Source organism: Martes martes, assembly GCF_963455335.1.
Source record: "Martes martes genome assembly, chromosome: 5".
In the NCBI taxonomy this organism is placed as follows: domain Eukaryota; kingdom Metazoa; phylum Chordata; class Mammalia; order Carnivora; family Mustelidae; genus Martes; species Martes martes.
In genome coordinates, this window is record NC_137892.1 from 89,801,495 (window position 1) to 89,823,544 (window position 22,050).

Genomic DNA, 22,050 nt, shown 5'->3' on the forward strand with positions numbered 1-22,050 from the left:
GAGGTGGTGATGGGGTGGCGAGCAGAGCTGGGCTCATGGGTGACCCATAAAGGCAGCTGTAGGGTAGAAGAGTCTGGATTCAGGCAGACTTGGGTTGTCTCCTGACCTCACTGTTCATTAGCTGTTACACAACCTTGCTGAGCCTCAGCTGCCCCTCTGTGTATGTGTTCATTTATTTCTCACTGTTTGTCACTACCATCCCTGTCTCTGAAGTGCCTGCCACTAGGTAGTTTTCAGTAATTGGTGCTGCTTCTACTACACCACCCTGCCCCTCTACCCTAAAGAATAGAAGGGCTAGGACAAGACCTTCCTGCTTCCATAGGGAATTGAGGCTTTAATCTGAGCTTCATGTGAGCTTTTTCAGGCTCTGGTGTTGTTGTTCAGAGTCCTACTAGGATTCCTCTGAAGCTGCCTCATTGTGGGAGACTTTGATATTTAATGTTTGGGCAAATCTCTGCCTTATCCAAGAAGTGAATGGTGGTATTTAAAATCCCATTCAGGGATTTTCTGCTTTAGCCCCTTGAAGTCTTTATCCCCTCCCCCTTTTTCCTTTGGGTGGGTCACTTGGGGGTCACTGCCTACTTTGAGGAGCATTTGTTTTTTGAAGATGCTGTTAGTTATTTGGCTTAGTCTCTTTACTGAGTAGAGATGTTTGTGTTTCCATCTGCCTGGGCCTTTGCTCTAGACTTTTATTTTGGAAGTCTGGAGCATTCAGACAAGGTGATATCTTTTTAGACTATTTTTGGCTGGAGGCCAGCTTATCACTATGGCTACCACCTGCCTGAAGAATGGCAGGGCATAAACAGTCACTTTTATCAGAAATTTGGGAAAGAGAAAGGGCAAAGGGGAAAGAGTAGTTTGGCTTAAGTTCACAAGGGAAGAACAGCTTCTCTAAGCAGAACCTTTTGATTTGGACAGAACTTCATTTCCCTTCTCTCTGGAATTTTGTTCTTTCTGTCAACAGACATAAACAGAACATCCTTTACACTCCGGATACTATGCTAAGTCCTGAGTCATGACCGAGTCGTATGTATTTCTTCCTTAGGGTGTATTGATGAATATGGACATTAATACAATTAAAATCACACACATAAATGTAAAATTACAATTGTATTAAGTGTGTTGGAAGAAAGGAATTGATACCATGAGAAATAGGACAGATTTGACTTGTTCCTGCGGTTGAGAGGGTATCAGGGAAGGCTTGCTAGAGAAAGTGATCTTTGGTTTAAATTGTTAAGAACAAACAGGTGTTTATGGAACAACTCGATGTGAGGTTGAAGAGTGTTTCAGGCTAAGGGCCCAGCTCTTACAAAGCCTCTGGAGTGGGGTTGGGGGCAAAGAGGTGGCTTCTGTGAAGTGCTGAATAAGTGTGGTTGGAGCACAGAAAATGAGAGGAGATGGATGCACGATGAGGCTGGAGGGATTGGCAAGGGCAGGCCTGGTCAGCTGTGGCAAGGCATTTTTGTATTTACCTGGAGAGCATGGAAGCCTTTGGAGGGTTGTTAGTCATGGTGGTGAGATGATTGGATTTGCAGTATGCACAGATCACTCTGTCAGATGGTACACTGGATGGATTTTGATGAGGGAGTGAGAATGAAGATCAGAAAAAGAGCGTTGCTGTGATAGGTGACTTGTTTTCCTTTAGTCAGCTAAATGGTAATTTTGAGACCAACCCCCCCGAAGCGTTGATAGTCAGTGTGTTGTTGGGGCCAGCTGGCCACTCAGCAGACATGGTAGCTCAGGGTGCTGGCATTTGGCATCTTTCCACCTTCCCGGAAAAAGGCCTGGAGGTTTCAGGCCTGTCGCTTGTTAACATCTGACAGCTACAGAGCCCTTTGTTAACCTGCTTTCTTGCTGTCCCTCTGTTGGCTGTCACTACTGGGCAAGAGGTACCCCTTTCACTTTGGGCCACTTAAGCCACTGACATGGGCAACTACCTGAAATGTGATGTGCCAAGTTAGCAAAGCCAACACCTGCGGTTTATGTAACATTCAGTTCTGGTTGATGTAGGTGTGCACATGTTCTCTCTTGGCAGTAGCCAGTGTCTGGAGGGCTGGAAATGGGCTGTTCATTGTTCTTGCTACTGTGTAGCTAGGAAGACTGAGGTACAGGAGAGACCTGGGGTGTAAAGAAGCCTGGGTCAGAGTCACACGCTGTCAGACCAAGTGTTAAATGCATGGTGGGTGGTTTCAGACCATAGACTAGAGCCTTTCCTCAGTGGTACGGTAGCCTTGCCCACTGTTCCTTCACGTACTCAGCTGGCAGGCTGTGCAGCACAGTGGGTAGGATTATGGCCCTTGAACTTGGGCAGACTTCAGGTAGAATCTTAGCCTTACCACTTGCAAGCTGTGTGACTTTAGACAAGTTATTTCACTTCCCTGATTGGTAGTTTTCTTAGCCCTAACTGGGAAATAATAGTATATCTACTTCACAGGGTTAATTGTGAAGTGTTAATGAGAATATATGAAAGGTGCTTAGGTTCATTCACAGGGTAAATACTGAATTAAAAGTGGTAATACTTTTAGTTAAGGTTTATTTGTCTAATTTTTGTTTGTTTTATTATCTGTCTACTATGTGCTGGGCCCCATGCCGATGGTGGAATGAAGATGTGATCTTGGCCTTGATGTGCTCAGTCTCATGCTCATCTTTGCTGCTTTTGGTTTTGTTCTGTGTGGTCATGGTTCAGCAAAACAAGGAGGTCTCCTATGGGGTTTCTTTTTATTTTTTTCTTTCAATAATCACATTAAACTTATTAAAAAATTTTTTTTATTAACATATAATGTATTGTTTGCTTTAGGGGTACAGATCTGTGAATCATCAGTCTTACACAATTCACAGCACCCACCACAGCGCATACCCTCTCCAGTATCCATAACCCAGCCACCCTATCCCTCCCCTCCCCAACCCCCAGCAACCCTCAGTTTGTTTCCTGAGATTAAGAGTCGCTTGTGATTTGTCTCCCTCCCCAGTTCCATCTTGTTTCATTTTTTCCCTCCCTACCCACCAGCGATCCCCTGCCTTGGCTCTCAAATTCCTCATATCAGAGAGATCATATGATAAATGTCTTTCTCTGATTGATTATTCTTAGCATAATACCCTCTAGTTCCCTCCACATTGCTGCAAATGGCAATATATATATATATATATATATTTTTAATGGCTGCATGGTAGTATTCCATTTTGTGTGTGTGTGTGTGTGACACCTTTTTTTATTCATTTGTTGATGGACATCTAGGTTCTTTCCATAGTTTAGCTATTGTTCTCATTGAGAGTTTCTTAAAGGGGATCCAGATCAGATGTCCACTTGGTATTGCTGTCTTCTCTGGGCCTCTCTTCTATGGCCCTGATTCCAATTTGTTTGCTGCTTAGCTGTAGAGGGTGCTCAGCTTCGGTGTGTTTGTGGGGGGAAGAGTACCCCTACTTCCTGCTTGGACTGCACCATCTGAAACAGCGTTCTCTTTTTCTACCTTATGAGTGCCCATTTCTAGTAGTGAACATCCCTGAAATCTTTGGTTTGTTCTTTAAAACATTCAATTGCTGCTGTTTCTTTTCTTTGGTAAAATACTGTGTACGATGGTTGACCTAAAAGAGACCATGAAAAATAAGGACCATGTAGCTGTTGTTTTTGTAAAGGTTTGTTTAGTACTGAGTCACTGAAATAGAATACTCCCCAGTGGTCTCAGGGGGGAAGTGACCTTTGTGATGTGATTGTTTTTTTGTGAAGGTGTTGGGGAAGGTTAATTTGATTCATCTGATTTCTTTGGTGGTGGTGGGTGAGGTGGGTGAATGGGAGAGAAAGGACAAAACCTTTAACAGTCTCCGAATTAGAGCCTGTATTGGCTGAGAAGAGGAGAGGATGTATTTATCCCGAGTGTCTAGAGCTGTGCGTGTAGGCCCTGACCTGTGCCCATGCTTTCTTCCTCATTCATGGTGGTAGAGACTGCCATGATGAGTTTATTTGTCCCTTCACTGACTCACCATTTATGTGTACTGTATACTGTAGAAGGGAATGATTTCCACTTCTGTTAAATGATACCTTTTTGACCTTTCCTGGTACTTCAATGACTCAGCTTTTGCATCTAAATAAGAGTGTACTGGTACTCACCTCCTGGGGCAGTTAGGATGAAAGGAGATAATAATACACTGCATGTTTCTGGCACATGGTGGATACCTCAGAATGGTAAGGATTATAATGCCTTCAAAGAAGTCAGACCCCATCTGGAAGAAAAGCCACAGATGAGACCATAGGTGCTGAGAAGGGCTGGCCAAGGCCTGGAATGGTGAGACCGGATTTGGCTTGTTAGGGAAGGTTGCTAGGTAGCGTATTTGGGGTCAGGCCCCAGTCTGTGACCCTCACTGGGTAAGGTGAGTGACTGCTTCAATTAGAGCAGAAAGCAGTAGGCAGAAGGCTTGAGTGGTAAACCAGGAGAAGTGTTGTCTCTCTTCCTCCTGTCAGGGAAGAGGGTAGGGTTATTACAACAAAGTGGCTGGGAACCCTGGCTCTTCTGAGTCAGACCAACCTGGGTTCCAGCTCTGGCTCTTCCATATACATGCTTTGTGGCCTCAGACAAGTTACACTTCCATTCCTCTCTGAGCTTTGGAGTCCTCATCTGTAAAATGGAAATGATAATATCTTATCTACTTGGGAGTGTTGGGTGAGGGAGGTTTAAATAAAACAACATGCAGTGTCTTTCACGTAGTACATATTCATAGTACAGATAATATTCTGCCATAGCACTGATAGATTACAAAGAAATTAAGCATTTTTCTTAGGAAATTAAAGTCTTCTAATTTTTGTGGCTAGATAAATTTTTTGAAAAGTCAGTCTCCGCTTGGATTCAGTGATCAACTCAGTAAGCTCTTAGGGAGTCTGTCACTCCCGTGCCTCACACCCTCTGCAGATTTACGGTCTTGTACTTAGAATAAAGTCCCAACTCCTTACTTCGATTACAGGCCATTCATGAACAGATCCTGGCCTGCCTTGGCAGCCACGTGTCCTAACTCTGCCCCTTGCCTCGTATGTTTTCACCACAGTGACCTTGTACAGGGGGCCTTTGCTCTAACTGTACCCTCTGCCTGGAATACTCTGCCATTATGTTCACTTGATGGGCTCCTTGTCATTCATATCTCAGTTCTGCTGTTACTTAGGAAAAAGGGGCCTGCCTTTCCATAAAGTAACTACTTATGTCATTGTTAACATAGACATCTGATATTTTTCTTGTTTGTTTGCTTCTTGTTGATTCTCTGTTTTTCCTTCTGCCAGAATTAAGTTCCATGAGAATAGGGACCATGTCTGTCATGTTCACAGCTGTATTCACAGTGCTAGGAACAGTGCCTGGCACATAGTAGATGATCATACGTTGTATGAATGAGCTTGTGAATGAGAAAGGATTCTGTTATTACTCAGAATCTGGTTACACAGGTGCTCATATTCATATTGCTTTGTTTTGTAAATAAGTGAAACTAAGATGACTTTCTTTCTTGTTCATTACTTATTAAGTGTCTCCCCCTTCCCCCATTAATTGGAACCTTCTGAGGAGAGGCAGTTTTCCCTGCTTTAGTTTATGTGGCTCTCCTTCTTGGCATTTTGTTATTAGAAAGGGGAGTTTGTGGTTGCTGGACTTTGTGCATTGATTTTTAGGTGTTCTCAGGAAGCAAGCTTTAGTGCATTTGCTTGGAATAAAACAAACATGAAAGCTCACCAGAACATGGCAAATTTATCTCACTCTGATTTTCTACCGACACTTTCTGCAATACTGTGTAAGTTCTTAGACAAGGACATTAGAGAAGAATTGACAAATTGACACCGGCCAGATAGAAACAAATTCACAAAATGTGAGTGAGTAACAAGGTAAGACATGGAGAGGTAAGAGGGGATAATGCTGCTTTATGGCAGTGGCCTGGTTTTTCATGGGTAATAGTAACGGTATGAGTGAGACCCTGGACTAGTTAGTTAACTGTTCCTTTGGCAGAGGGCCTTTTATCCTGGGGAACTGTTTGGGGAGGTGCTCAGGAGGAAGTGGGACTCCAGCCACCTTTGTAAATGTTTGGGTCCTGAATCTGATTAGTCCTCAAAGACTTGGTCTTGAATTGAGAGTATAAAGTCCCAGGCATGGGTATGAGCAGGAGAAGGGTGTCTGGAGCAAGGTGAGCGGCAGGGATGGTCTTAACATTGCTTAAAAGGTTTTGTGTGCTTCAAGAGCCATAGCTCTGTAGGTACTAGGCTCCACTCATTTCCAGAGCTCCCTTTCTTCCACCCAAAGCTTCCTCTAAGCACGGAGTTATCTTAATCTGCCTTAGGTATTGTTGACTTTTCCCTATTGATAAAGCTCTCCCTTATTGATAAAGACTGCAACAGCCTCCTTGTCAGCTCTGTCCTTGCTCATTTTCCTCCTTTGAAGGACTTAGCCTTATGGTTAACTCAGGGTATTTGGTCACTCTGGCAACCACCTTTTGTTGTTGTTGTTGTTGTTGTTAAAGATTTTATTTTTAAGTAATCTCTACACCCAACATGGGACTGGAACTCACGACCCCAAGATCAATAGTCACACTCTGTACCATAGAATCAGTGTCTTACTGTACTGTAGTTACTGACCATCCTCTATCAATTTGGGGGTAATCTTTAATTTATGTTTAAACTTACTTAGAAGTCCACTTTTAGTGAAGCTCCCAACCCCCCTTACAGCAGGAATTTTAGCTATAAGCCAGCAGGATAGGTACAAGATCCTGGTACAAGAAGGTGGCAGAAGGTAGTTAGAACAGTGGCTCTCGTGACCATCTTTCTTTGGCCTCAAAAATTATTAAGCCTTTTCTTAATTCTTTCACCTCCCCTCTTCAGTCCTTTCTCGGCTAATTGATAATCCCTATTCCTTTCTTCTGTGCTCTGTTTCTTTGCCTTGGAGGTGTTTCTGCAATTTTTACTCAGAAGAGCGTTTGCTTTCAGAATCTTTCACAGCTTTCTTATGGCCAGAGTTGTAGGTAGCATGCTAAGCTCCATCTCTTCCACCTGGCAGCCTAGAACATGTTTTCTTCTGTGATTGTAGAAGTGTGATTGGGGTGGGCAAAATGCCGTTTATACTCTTACACCTCGTTGTGATTGTCCTCCATAATTCGGTATCATTTAAAGGTGGATTAGCCAGTGAGTCCCCAAATCAAAGATGCTCCTGACATTCATGGGTGTTGATGGCCTAAATTTCTCTGTGTAATCAGCTGTTTAATTAATTAATTAATTAACTTACTTTTGGTTAAAAAGTAAACAAACTTGTACCCCTTTATTTTGGTTTGCATTGATTTTTCTCTCCTTTCTAAGTCCTGAGTGAGAACTTCTTCAAAACGAATGAGAACTTCTTCAAAACGAATTGTCAATCTTTATGTATTCACAAGGATTTGGAGGATGAGACCTTGCAGCTCTGCCCCCATATTCTTTACCTGTGCATCCTATAGAATGATAGACTGCTGTAGACCTACAAATACAGAAAACAAACTGATGGTTGCTGGAAGGAAGGGGTTGGGGGGAGTGGGCAAAATGGGTGAGGAGGAATGGAAGATACAGGCTTCCATTTATGGAATGATTGAGTCCTGGGTGTCCAAGGCACAGCATAGGGAATAGAGTCAATGACACTGTAAAAGCCACGGTGTGGTGACAGGTGGTAGCTACACTTGCTGCGTCACTATACTGTACACCTGGAAGTAATGTAACCTGGTGTGTAAGCTATACTCAGGTAACAATAACAAAAATAATGGACCACTATGGAAATAGCTCTGAAATGTTTCTGTTCTCTTAGACACACGTGTGTACACACGTGAACACATTCATTTTCTAAAGAATGGATGCTCCTCTAGGACGAATTCATCCTGTTTCATGTAAACGCCTTCCATTACAGTGACACTCTGGAGACTTTGTGAAAGGTAGAAACAGGGAGGTTTTCCTTTTTTTCTTTCTTTTTTTTTTTCTTTCCCAAAAGGCCTCAAAGCTCTTAAAATAAACCTTAAAGAACCTGCTATACTGAGCTTTAGCTCTGAAAGCAGACACATTGCAAACCTGGTGCAGTAAGACTCCTTCTCTTCTCTGATCTTTTTTCCTTTTTCCTCTCTCAATTTATTTTAACATCCCCTTTCATGGTCTTACCTTTCTAGAAGGTTGATTCAGTCTTTCCTTGCCAGCTTTTGGCAGGAGAAGCGTCAGGACTTCCAGCCCTAATTTATGGTTTACATTCCTTCTCCATTCCCTCTCTTTGCCATTATAGAACCTAATCTTGTGGCATCCTGCTGAGCACCCCACCCCCCGCCCCCCACCCCCCCCACCCCCCCACCCCCGTCAGAAGGGACAGTGTTACTGCCAGTGACAGGTAGCTTTGGAATTTGATGTCAGTACTAGTGATTTGGGCAGAATTTGGGAGCCTGTTTTGTGCATGTGCTGCTGCCTGAGAAAATGGGACTTTTCTCACTTTGGGTACCATCTTTCCCACTGCCTGCCTAGCCCCAGTGAGTCCTGTTGCCAGGGGAGATGAAATGGAGAACTCTTTACCATGATAAATTCTGGGATTTTATCCTATGAGGTAACAAAATAGCATTTCAGAACAGGATGTAAGGGAGTCTCCCTGGAGTTCCCATGGAACAAGTTGACCTTTCAGTTACATATTTCAACATCTTTGGGGGCCCATTTGAAGGGAGCTAAAGCAGTAATTACGACTAGGCAAAGAAAACTAATTTGGAGCCAGAATATTTTAATAAGAAGCTTAAAAAACCAGAACCTGCTGATACATGATAAATAGAAATGGGAGCTTTGTTCTCTTCTTATGTAATCCTGCCCTTTTTGCATTATTATGGTTTTTGGTTTTCTTCCCGAAATGTGAGGACTCTCCATTATTCCTCTGGTAGTGGAATGAAGATGTTGGTGTTGACTGCCTGCCTGCTCAGAGGTGGGCTGCCTTCAGGTACTGCTAAACCTTGGGGTTTTCGTTCTCCTGGGAAAGGGGTAAGCTTGCTTTCATTTCCAAGTTGATTCATATTACCCCAAGGATTCCTTGGGACTGACTGTTTTTTCCAGATGGTTCTGGGAATTGAGCAATGAAGGGAATTTTGTGGAAGATTTTAAGAACATATTTGCCAATCTTTCTGAGCACTCAGAAGCTTAGGCAAAAATAGGTAGATTTGTCTCTTTAAGGTCTTCTCTAGGTGACAGTGGTAAGGCCATCAATTCTTCTGAGGAATTGATGTCATATGAGTCTGATGTTAAGAGCTTGACTTTGGCGTTAGATGTGTTTTGTAATTCTGGCTCTGCCACTGTTTAGCTCTCTGACCTTGAAAAGTGATTTAATCCCTGTGAGTCGCAGCATCCTCATCTCTGAGAGGGGTATAATGATGGTACCTATGGCATAGGGTTGTTAGTGCTCAACATAGAGTGAGTAAATACTCCCTGAATATTAGATATGGTTGTTATTTTGAGATACTGATGGAAAATCAGATGGAACCTTCTTGGCAAGAGACAAGAAGGTAGGACGTTGCTGAGAAAAACCTTGAAGGAAGGTAAGGGGTTGAAGGAGAGGAGAAAAAAGCATCTAGCAAAAACAAGAGTGGGAGAACTCTGGGTCCTCAAATGAGTTACCTATTGTTTCACTGCCTAAGTCCCAAGTCTTCTCCTTCTCAATCCATCAAGTTGATTGTTTTCCCAGAAATCCTATCTGTGTGTTGGCTCCTCAGCGAAGACTGAATAGCCACATCAGCCACAAATGTCCTGCGTTAGCAAGACATCATTATTTTTACAAAGCACACTGCTGTGTTTTACCACCTGCACTTTGAAGTGTTAAAAATAATTAAAGCCGAACCTTATTTGTCAGAATAGTTTCAAAAAGTGCATTATGGGATGCTGTACCTTTGTTCTGACAATGTGTTCTTATTAGTTTGCTTGTTAATTCCAGGATTGGTTAACTTGAGGCACCTCTGGGCCAGCCTGCTCACACCAGTATTACCCCAAGGGCAGGGGATAGAGGGACACTGAGCTACTTGGAGCTGATAACTCCTTCCCAGATGTGTCTTTGTGAGGAAAGAATAAATTGTAGGCTGGATGGAGCAGAGCAACAGAGGTTAGGAGCTTCGCGGTGTGCAAAACAGTCAAGTGCAAACAGATTAGATGAAAGCCTTTATTAGAAGGTTTGGTGTGCTTTCTCATCAGGATTTTTTGGAATATGGGCTGTTTCACTGCTTACATGGTGATTAAAACACTAAGATAATGGCTGGGCCTCTGATAAGCCTTTCCTGTGATATGGGAGAAGGGAAGAGACTTGTTTGGGGGCCTGTAGCAGAGGAGTTGTCACTGCTAAGTACTTCAACTCTTGGTGGGGTCACCCATCAGACAGAGCATAGGTTTGGCTTGGTGAGGCTTTGTTTAGAAAAGGAGCAAAGCACAGGGCTTGAGAGTGTAGGCCTTGAGTCACCAGGTCCCAGGTTTGGACCCTGACTTTGCTCTCCTAACTGGGTATATTTGTTTCCTGTGGCTGTTGTAACAAATTAGCACAGATATGGTAGCTTAAAACAGCAGAGGTGTATTCTCTCCTAGTTCTGGAGGGCAGAAGTCTAAAGTCGATACCCCTGGGCTGAAATCAAGGTGTTGGCAGGGCTGTACTGCCTCCAGAGGCTTTAGGGCAGAGTCTGTTCCTTGCTTCTTCCAGCTACTGGTGGCTGCTGGCATTCCTTGGCTTGTGTTCATATCCTCTCAACTTCAAGTTCAGTATCTTCAAATCTCTGTGTGTCTTTACATCACCTTCTTTTCTGTGACTGTGTCAAATCTCCCTCTGCCTATGTCATATAAGGACAATGTGATTGTATTTAGGGCCTTTCTGATAATCCAGGATAATCGGTTTAAGATCCTTAACTTAATCATATCTGCAAATACAGTTTTTTCCTTAAAAGGTAAAATTTACAGGTTCTGGGCCTTAGGACCTGATCTCTTTGGAGGTCTGCCTGCCATACTGGGTGACCTTGGTAAGTGACTTTGACCAATGTAAGTTTGTTTCTTTATCTGTAATATAAAAATGGTAATTGTATATTCTGTGCCTCATTTCCATGAGGCTTAAATGAAACCCTGCATGCCAAATACTTGGCACTTAGTACCTACTATTATTTATGTCCATGTTTGTTACTCATTACTGTTAAACATTACTATTATTGTTATTTAGCTATCTTCTGTGAAAGAGAGAGGACTAGTTTCTTAAGAGTTTATTTGACTTGGGGCTGCCCCCTGCCCCTACCCTAACACTCAGCTTAGCCCTCATAGCTCTAGGATCTTTGGCCATCACCCCCCATAGTCAGCTGGTGTATCCCCAGGCCACTTTTTTTTTTTTTTTTACCCAGTCCTCCATTTTTCCTCAAGGCCACTCTCTTAGCTACTTCTCCATTTTCCTTTTTCAGTGAATGAGCTGGTGTGTGGCAATAGGTCTCACACTTCAAGGGGTGTTCATGTCCCCTCAAAAGCCTATGTTGAAATTGTAACTCCTAGTGTGGCGGTATTTGGAGTAAGGAAGTAATGTTAAATCAGGTCACAAAGGTGGGGCTCTGATAGAATTTATGTCCTCAGAAGAAGAAACACCAGAGAGCTCTTTCTCCTTAGTGCCATGTGAGGGCCTAGGGAGAAGGTGGCCGTGTTCAAGGCAGGAAGAGAGCTCTAAGTAGAAACCAAACAGGCTTGATACTGGATTTCTAGCCTCTAGAACTGTGAGAAAATATACACTTCTGTTGTTCAGGCTACCCAGTCTGTGGTGTTTCATTGTAGTAGCCCTAGCAGACTAAGCAGAGGGGAATATATAACCCGGCTCTTAGACCTACTTGTGCCAGACACTTGGGTAGAAGGTTGGACTCTGGAATTATTCCAGTTAGCATTCAGTGTAGTTTGTTGGATTGCTGTTTTCCCATGGATAATTCTAGCTCCATAATAAAGCATGGAAGAATATTATTTTTACAGTGGTATTTAGTATCTGATAGCTATTAGCCAAAAGGTACATGTCCCCAGTGAGGTACTGTAAATACATTTTATCTCTTCTATTACCTGCTGTTTCACGAACACATCCCTGAAGCATTTTAATCTTGTTTTTCATACTTGTCTTCAAATGAGGAATTGTTCTGATTTGCAACTTCAGGGGATAATTACTATGTTCATTAATTTCTGTTCTTTTCTTCCCCTCCATTTATTACTGGTTTCTTGAGAAAATTTTTCCCTAAATCTACACTAACTGGAGACAAGTCACTTGATTAAAAGGGTGTTTTACAACATGGGTTTCTTTGGCTCTCTTGGCACACTGATAGGAGGGCTGTGTCAGCATCTTCTTAGCTGGGGTGAGGGTCTCCATGGTCTGGGCTTAAATGAGTAAGAGGCATTTTTTGTCGGTGGGGTGGGGTAGGGAGGGCTCAGCTCTCTCACTGCAGGCTGTAGGGCAGAATATTTTTTGCACTGGGGTATTCCTGGGCAAGGGGTGGGAGACACTCACCTGTTTTTTTGTTTTTGTTTTTTTTCTTTTCAGAGATTCAGTGGTAGACATTAATTGAGCATGTGCTACGTACGGGACATTGTGCACAACACTATGAGGAACGTGGTTTTTGGCTCACAGGGATGCTCAATGCATGTTGATTTAAGTGAATGTGTGGCTAAATAGAGTGACCTTAACATGCAGAGAGACTGAATGCAGGCCCAGGGGCTCGTGGATTAAGGGTGCTATAACCTCCCTGGAAATGTAACACGATTGGGCGCATCCTCGTGAAGGCCGTGATGCTCTAGCACTTGGATGTGCAAGAGGAAGCAGTACAAGAAGAAGGCTGTGTTGAGGGTGGTTTAATTTTTTCTGGTATTTCGGCCTTGTGAGTCCCCTTTTCTTTTCATTGTAGACAGGGATTGTTAAGTATGTTCGTGTAAGTGCAGACGTTTCATAAGTCAAGTGATCACCCAAGACAGTTGAGGGAGGAGATGGAAAAATAGTGGTTTCGACAAGTTGGTTCAGGTTAGGGCAGAGGCAGGAATGTATGTGAGTGACATGCTGGGGGAAAAGAACTGAAGAAGGTGAGAAAGCAGAAGCCAAAGAGGATTTGAATTAATCTGGAGCTAAATGGAAGGCCAGCTTAGAGAATACTGATCTGGGCTAGGTATTCAGGGAAAGAGTGCTGGAGAGATTTCCGTGAGAATGAGGAGAGATAGAGAGTAGTGAGTCTGGAACACGGCTTGGGAGGGGAGGGAACAGTGGGTAGAATGGCTGAAATCTTCCCTCCACTGCCCCCACCCCATGTTTCTCTGCATTACAATACTTGTCATACCATGTGGCAATTATTTGTTTATATGCCTTTTCTTCTAGTAGGGAGGGGAAATGACTTGGTCATCTCTATCTTGGTTACTTAACACTGTATGCAGCACATAGTATGTGCTGCCTACATGACTGATTGAACATGTGTGAGGTTAAGGCCTTGAGTGAGCTTTCCATTAATGACCGAAATGTGAGAGGTTGAGGTTGGGGTGTAGGGGAGATGAGCACATAACTGGCTGGGGTATAGGGGGATGAATTAGGATAGAACTGAGAAGTGAGCCTGACATAGAATCTAAATCATCGTTTAAGAATTTACTGAATATTTCTCCTGTGTCAAGTGCCAAGCGAGCTGTGCAAAGTGGACATGGTCCCTGTTCTTAAGATGCTTGGGACAACCATATTGTAAGTGTAGTAAGTGGTATGATCCAGGGGGTTATGCATGCTGTTGCAGCACACATTCTGTCCAGTGGAGAGGGTCAGTGGCAATGCCCTGGAGGAAGTGTCTTTGAGGGTGAGAAGGAAACTTTTTAGGATGGTGGGAATTTGCCACATAAAGATGAGGGGAAACAATTCCGACCAGAGGGAACGACGTGTACAAAGGCCTGGAGGTGGGAAACAAGATGTCTTAGAGCCCTGGAAACAAGTTTCATAAAGCCAACAGTAGACAGGCAGAGGAAGGAGACAAATCTGGAGATACTGTCCACCATCTCGGTGGTGGACAGCCTGCGTGTGAATTTGGCCTTGATTCTCAGGGCCCTGGAAAACTGTTGGATGGTTTCAAGCAGATGAGGGTATAAAATCGTGTTCATGTTCTGGTTATAGAATAATGCATCTGACATTTAATCAAGGTATGTACTTGTAATGTGCTGACATTTTACCCCACGATCCTTTGACATTGCAACAAAGTCTGCCCATTTGCTTGAAATCCCTGAGTTCTGGAGCCTGAAGTGAGGTGGAGAAGGTAGTTCCGCCTGCTGTTGGCCTGAGTCTCTAGTGTTTGATCTCAGGCTTAGACAGCTCCAGCTCTTTTGCTGAGTGAGTGTTGGGAAGGACCGCAGCTCCCACGGCTTCTGCAGCTGTTCCTGCTCTCACCTCAGCCCCTTCACAGCATCTGGCAATTCCTCAGCCACCACCCATTCCTCTGCTCTGTGCTCTCAACAAATGGAAAATTTTTATGACAATGTCAAATAATGGGATAGGTTTTGAAAAGTAGGAGTGAAAAGACCTCTTTGCCCTTTCTCCCTGCAAGGGAATTTGAAAAATGGAGAAATTCTAAGTTGTATGTTAAATATCCTTGGGGTTTCCTTTCCTTTCCTTTTGAAAATTTTTATATTAACCAAAAATCTGGTAGAGATGCTTGTGGGAAGATAATTCCTTTTGGCTGGAGCTTAAGCTCCACATCGTGAGCTTTTTAATTGTCTTTCATCGGAGGTGGGTTGGGACCCAACTGTGCAGTCGCCAGCGCTCATCACAGTCCTGTTGCTGTGTGAATTAGCTCTGTGAATCTGTATGTTTTCCCCTTGTACCTACCTAATGAAAGCCAAATTAAATCAATTTTTAATCAAGGAGATGAATGACAGGTTCTTCCTCAGAAAAGAAACCACAAGGCCCCAAAGTACTGGATACAATAAAAAGTGAAGTTTTTATTTGCGTATATGCTGTTAAGCATGGCTTTAATGTCAGGAAAACAGGAGGTGCCGTTAAAATAGTATTCGGAAATACGCCATCCCAGGGAGATGAAGGAGAGTGCTTTTCTCCCAGCCCCATTTCTCTTTCATAGGTCATGCATGCCTGTGTGTTCAAAGCATTCTGCCCAGGTACAGAGTACATAGTAGGTGCTTGGAGACAGAATGAATGATCATTTGGTTTTGAGCAGATTCTTCATGTTGCTCCCACCCTCCAGCCCTTCAGCCTATTTCTTCCTTCCATCTTCCATTTGTTCATTCATTCAACATACATTTTTCCTTCTTGACAGATGGGAAGGTCATTGGTAGGGAATGTAGTGAAGGGAAGTTTCCATTGAGTTGAGGTTGAGAGGCATGGCTGGATCTCTTCTTTAATACTTGTTTTGTCTTTTATTTTGGGGAATTGATTTCTAGGCTACTGTGGGCACCCACATTATCCTCCCGAAAATTGCCTTCTTCCATCTGCTTGCTTTGGTGGAAGGAAATGGCTTCCCTTGTGGTGAGGGAGGATGGCAGAGGCAGTAGGGGTGAAGACTCTTGAATTTAGTGGCTGTCCTCACAGCATGTCTCTTTGTACAGTGTGTGTTGGGGGGGGCGTTGTGGGGAGCCCAGCTTGCCTCCACTGTGATTTGATTCCCATAATCATGGGTCTGGCTTTGGACTCTGGGCTCCCAATGCATTGGCATCTCCGATTCAGGCAAGGCACCAAATCCTCCCTGCAGCCCACATTGCAGCTTGTTACTGTGATTGAATGGGCTCCCTGAGTGTGACTCCTCATCTGAGGAAGAAAGTGGCTTTTATTGAGAGCCTTTGCAAAGGAGGAACTCAGGAGACTGGATTTTGGGTACTTCACAAACCTTGGGCTGAGCAAATAAGAGATTAGGTAAAGCTGTGTTCCTTCTGCTTCCTTATTGTGCTGACTGGCTTGGTTCTGGCTTCACTGAAAGCCTGCTTGGGTGGCCCTCACCTGAGAGGTGGGCGGTGGCTATAGTAATTTGATCAGATGAGCAGGAAGGGAAATAGTAGATGAAATTGACTGTGTTTGGTGATGGATGAGCAGAGCGGTGGGGGTGGGAGGAAGGAGAGGGAGGTATTGTGGAGAGCTTCTTGGGTTTCTGGCTTTTGCAGTAGGGCTTGGCAACCTTAAAGGATCAGGAGTGTTGGGGGAAGAGCATGAGTTGAGCTATGAACTTGCTGAATGTGAAACATACAAGAAGAGTGGAAAGCAGGCATATCCTTCAGGGAGAGATGGCACAAACACTGCCTAGCTTCTCAAGCTGCTTTCCTGTTTAAGTTATCTCCTGGGGTTTTAGGCCACTGTGGGGAGTAATACAGCCCAAATCCAGATTCTGTTGACTGGCTCTTTCTATTAATAGATACTGAGAATTTGCAAGAACTAACAAACCACTGAACTGCAAGGCAAAGGAATGAGTTCATAAGCAGAGTTCACAAACAATGGTGACCTTCTTATCTTACCTTGGCAGGCATATAGCAGGTCTCCTTTTTGCCTTTCTAATCTCCCTTTCGTTGTGGGCAGTTCTTCAGATGCCAGAGGTTGGCCAAGACAGTGCAATGAGCTATGTGTTTGAAGCTCATCTGACCTGTCTGGCAAAGAGAGTTCTTGTATGTCTTGATGCCACCTGCCATAAGTCCTTTGCTCCTGCTATTGTTGAAATAAATGCATATTCCTAGTTTCATGCCTCCAGTCTTCAAAAATCCCTCTTGCCTCTGCTTGGGATGCCTTTGTCATTGTTTGCCTGATACCTTTTACTCTCTTCATTTTTAAAACTCACCTATTCCAGGAAGTCCTTTCTGACCCCCTCTGTCTCGATGAAGGTTCTCTCCTTCTCAGAGCCATCCGGCCACATCTGTGTGGGCTCTTTCAAACCAGTACTTACTATAATGACTGAGGGACTCCTCCATCTCCATTGGCCATCTTGAGGACTCCTAGAGGTCAGGACCTTGATTTACTTAGCCTTTGTATCTCTAGCACTTGGCCCATGGCTGGCTTGCAACGGGTCTCAATATATAGGTGTTGAAGGATGAATAATCTGCCTGTTGAATGTTTTGGAAGTGGTGGCAACTAGATATATGTTTCTTAGTAGGTGGTAAGGATTCCTTCATCTTTTCATGGTGCATGAAATTTTGTTCTTTATAGCTCTCCTATATGGGAGAATGGACAAGGTCTTGTAAAAATATTTTTCTGGATTGGTGGGACTGTTAACTTCTTATCTGAGGTTGAAATGGATTTGGCATGGGTGAGGCACTGCAGGTAGTAAGTGAACATCATGTCTGGGTTGCGTGGGCTTAGTGCTTTTCTGTTTCTCTGGATGCTCTCCATGTTTTTGTGAGTGGCAACCCAAACATCTGGCTTCTCTGAACCCAGGGTTTGTTGCCTAGTTGTTTATGGGAGTGGTTGCCTTTCAGGGTTAAGAGTCTGTAATATTAACCAAGCTTTTTCTACAGTGTTTTCTGTTGGCATTACCAGGGGCTGCAGTTTTAAGGAGAGCTGCCATAAGAGGAATCCCTGAGCACTGAGAGACAAGATGAACTAATTGGAAAGAATTGCCTCCTACCCTGTGGCAAGGCAGACTCTTCAGGGGAAATAGAAGGTGTAGGGAAAGTCCTGAGTAACAGAGACAAAAAAGTAAGGCCAGCCTGGAGGTGAGGTGGTAGTTTTGTAGGAAACTAGGAAGAACTAGGGCCTCTGCAGTAAGGGTGGGGCAGGGGAGGGCTAACTTGGCATCACTCACACCTTTGATGCACTTCAAAGATACTGTCTGATCCAGTGGAATTGGGTTCAGAGCTGCCCACAAGGTGGGCTCCAAGTGCTTACTGATCCTTGACCAAATGTGCTCTGCCATGAGGCCTATTGTGAGACTGACTGTTTCTAGGATATGTTTACCTGGGTGGGTGGCTGGCATGTCACCCCTTTCAACAAACCTGGTGCTATGATAAGGCTAGCTGGCAAATTGTCCCTGTGGAGCCTATTGTGGCAAGGGAGACTTCCTGCCGTCCCTTTGGCATCCCCATCACAAGCTCATTCACTGGAACCTAGAGTCCTCTTGCAGGCTCCAGTCTCGGATGCTGCTCTGGCTGAGTGTACCCCTGTCAGTTGCAGGCTGATGACTCCTGGCAGGCTGGGATTTGGTTGGTGGCATCTTGCAGAGCCCCCTGACCTTACCTGCTGTCACAAATCCTGTTGTATCCCCTTTGTATACATGCTTGAATATCTTGTGATGTACCACTCTTCAGAAGAGCAGATACCAGATGGGAGAAGTGTCTCTCTTGGGTTTATGGATGTGTGTGTGTATATATATATTTTTAAATACACTAAAAAATAAATTGTGGCCTGGTTTGACTGTTTTCCATGCTCAGAATGTGTTTGTCATGTTCTTGATCCCCTGTGGAGACCAGTGGAGCTGTGAAAAGAAGCTACCTCATTAGGAGACACTAGAAGGAAACTGGGCTCTCCTGGCACTGCTTCCCCAGGGTATGGGCTCCTCCTCTTCCACAGCCTGCCAAGGCCAAGGCCTGGGAATAGCTCCTCCAGGCAGTGTGCTCTGTGCCAGTGTCCAAGGATTTTAAAGAATTTAATTAAGTAACTAATAGACTAGATGTTTAAAGTGTGATTTTGTTGACATTAAACACACTATTTAAATATCAGTTAATTAGTGCTTTTTAATATTGCTTCTTGAACTCAAGTTTGGTACTGTAGTTGACGTAGATACTTGACAAACCCAGGTTCAGTGTGGAGGCGTGGGGCACAGTTGAGCACGGACTTGGAGGAGGAGAGGAAAAGAGAACACATAATTTACAGCTGCTGAAATAATTCAGCTGTTTCCCTTGCTGATTGCTCTCCTCTGTGCTGCTGATGCAGTGAATTGTTAATGGGATGGGCTTTTGCTTTTCCAATCAGGGCTCGGATGAGGCCATTTTGGTTGTTGGGAATAAACTCTGAGATTGGGAGGAACACTTTTTTTTTTTTTTTTTTTTTTTAAAGATTTTATTTATTTATTTGTCAGAGAGAGTGAGCACAGGCAGACAGAGAGGCAGGCAGAGGCAGAGGGAGAAGCAGGCTCCCCGCCGAGCAAGGAGCCCGATGTGGGACTCGATCCCAGGACGCCGGGATCATGACCCGAGCCGAAGGCAGCCGCTTAACCAACTGAGCCACCCAGGCGTCCCGGGAGGAACACTTTTAAACTTGAATCTAATACCGAATTCCTCTTTAATCTCAGCACAGGATCTAACCTTTGGGGTGTGCTTTGATATGATGAGGGCTGGATCCTGTTGGGTGAAAGCAGACACTGAACTTCGGAATGTTGTTCACTGGGTAATGAGGGAAAATGGGGAGACGAGAAGCTAGGGCTGGGTTCAGCTTACAGGGCTGCAGACAAACTGAGCTGCCCATAGAGAAGACAGCTCTGTGGAGTGGTTGGTGAGTGCCTGCAATGTCTCCCTGCCGGCAAAGTCTGCTCTGCACATCTCTTTGAGTGGGTGTCAGTATTCTGGATTAAGGTGTTCATCTACTCACCTGTTCATCTCTCCACAGACTCTTTCATTTATTAATTAATCAGCCATACTTTTATCAGGTGCTTGCTGTGGCCTAGACCTTAGACTAGCTAGGGATGGAACAGTGGATGAGGAAGGAGTCTTTGCCCTCAAGGAGTCCATATTTCCAGTACAGTTTGGTGGGTCTTAGGGCAGCTGCACAGAGAGTCATGGGAGTACACGGAGGACCAGCAAAATATGGCAAATCAGACCCAGCAGGATATAAAAAAATGACCATCTGACTAAGTTGGGCTTATCCCAAGGTATGCAAGGGCGGTTTCACATTAGGAGATCTTTACACAAAATTTGCTATAATAACAGGCTAAAGGGAAAAACACTGTGTGATCATCTTAGTAGATGTAAAAAAACACACATGGTAAAATATGACACCCATTCATGATAAAAAACAGCTATTTAGAGATAGAAGGGGGCTTCTTTACCTTGACCAAAGATACTTAATAGAAAAAGTACAGAAAACACCATTTTTGCTTCTTAAATTTTTAGTGTAATGAGCATACCCATGTGCTCATTGTCCCATATTTGACAGTTCCCAACTTGTGAGCGTCTTAAATTCTTTCTCAGTGTGGTAAAATATATATCACATGAAATTTGCCATTTTAACCATTTTTGAGCATATAATTCAGTAGCATTAATTGCATTCACAGTGCAGTACAACCATTACCACTATCTATTTCTAAAACTTTTTTTTTTAATCCTCCCAGACAGAAGCTCTGAACCCATTGAGCAGTAACTTCCCATTTCCTGTCTTCTCCCCCCAGCCCCAGTGACCTCTGACTTTCAGACTTTCTTGTCTGAATTTGCCTATTGTAGGTACTTCATATTAGTGGAATTACATAATATTTGTCTTTTTGTGTCTGGCTTATTTCACTTAGCATAATATTTTTAACGTTCATCCATATTGTAGGATGCTTCAGAACTTCATTCTGTGACTGAAGAATCCATTGTATGCATATACCATATTTTTAAAAAATCTGCTAAAATATCTACCCATCTCTTGGTGAGTACTTAGGTTATTTCCACCTTTGGCAACAGTGACGTGCAAATATCTTTTGAGTCACTGTTTTCAGATATTTGGGTATATACCTAGGAGTGGAATTGCTGGGTCAGAGAATTCTCTGTGTAGCTTTTTGAAAAACTGCCAAAGTTTTCCGCAGTAGCTGCACCATTTTACATGCCCTCTGGCAATGTACCACTTTTCCATATCTTTGTCAGTGGTTGTTTTCCTTTTTTTTTTTTTTTTTCTTTTAACCATTGCCATCCTAATAGGTGTCAGATGGTATTTCTTGTGATTTTGATTTGCCTTTCGGTACCCACAACTGATAATAAGCACAATTTCATGTGCTTATTGGCCACTTATGTATCTTCTTTAGAGAAGTAACCTTCTTTCTATATTGCCTTCACCAGCTTTCATTTTATTTATTTACTTATTTGTTTGTTTGTTTGACAGACAGAGATCACAAGTAGGCTGAGAGGCAGGCAGAGAGAAAGGAGGAATCAGGCTCCCTGCTGAGCGGAGAGCCCAATGCGCAGCTCCATCCCAGGACCCTGGGATGATGACCTGAGCCGAAGGCAGAGACTTTAACTCACTGAGCCACCCAGGCGCCTCTCCTTCACCAGTTTTCAAATTGGGTTGCTTGTCTTTTTGTTATTGAGTTGTAGGAGTTGTTTCTATATTGTGGAAAATTTAAAAAAAAATTTTTATTCATTTGAGAGAGGAGTAGAGAGAGAGCGAGCGCACAAGCAGGGGAGAGGTAGCAGAGGGAGAGGGAGAAGCAGGCAACCCGCGGAGCAGGGAGCCTGATGTGGGGTCCTGGGATCATGACCTGAGCCAAATGCAGACGCTTTACCAACTGAGCCACCCAGGCGCCCCTATATTGTGGAAATTAAACCTTTATCAGATATGTGATTTGCAAATATTTGCTCCTATTCTATGGGTTTTCTTTTCATTTTATTGCTAGTGTTGAGGCACAAAAGTTTTAAAAATTTGATGGAATCCAGTTTATATGTTTTCTCTTTTACTGTTTGTGGTTTTAGTGTCATATTTAAGAAGTTTTTGCCCAATCCAGGATCATAAAGCTTTGCCCTTATGTTTTATAATTTTACTGTTAAATGTAGGACTTTAATCCATTCTTAGTCAGTGACACCCTTGTTAAAAATCACTGACTGTGGGGTGCCTGGTGTCTCAAAAATCACTGACTGTAGATGGGAGAGTATGTGTTTACCTTTATGTCAGTACCATGTTGTTTTGTTTCTGTTAGCTTTGTGGTCCAGTTTCGAAGTCAGCATATGTGAATCCTCCCACTCGGTTCTTCCTTTTAAAGATTCCATAAGAATTTTAGGATCGGTTTTTCCATTTCCTTAAAAAATGCTGTGGGGATTTTGATAGAGATTGCATTGAATCTGTAGATTGTTTTGGGTAGTACTGTCATTTTGACAATATTACATCTTCCAATCCACCCAGAACATCTTTGCATTTATTTAGGCTGTCTTTAATTTCTTTTAGCAGT

General features: G+C 43.5%; 1 protein-coding gene across 6 annotated transcripts in view; it reads left to right on the forward strand.

The window, feature by feature from the left end:
* Positions 1 to 22,050, forward strand: part of SIL1 (SIL1 nucleotide exchange factor) — a 216,377-nt gene that overhangs the window by 16,453 nt on the left and 177,874 nt on the right. The window contains exon 2 of one of the 6 annotated variants that reach the window (XM_080803527.1): positions 10,925 to 10,983. The exons of 4 other annotated variants lie outside the window; for them this stretch is intronic. The gene's annotated coding sequence lies outside the window, so the exon portion shown is untranslated. Of the gene's footprint in view, positions 1 to 10,501; positions 10,984 to 22,050 lie in introns of those variants that run through there. One more of the 6 variants, XM_080803530.1, reaches the window with a different exon arrangement.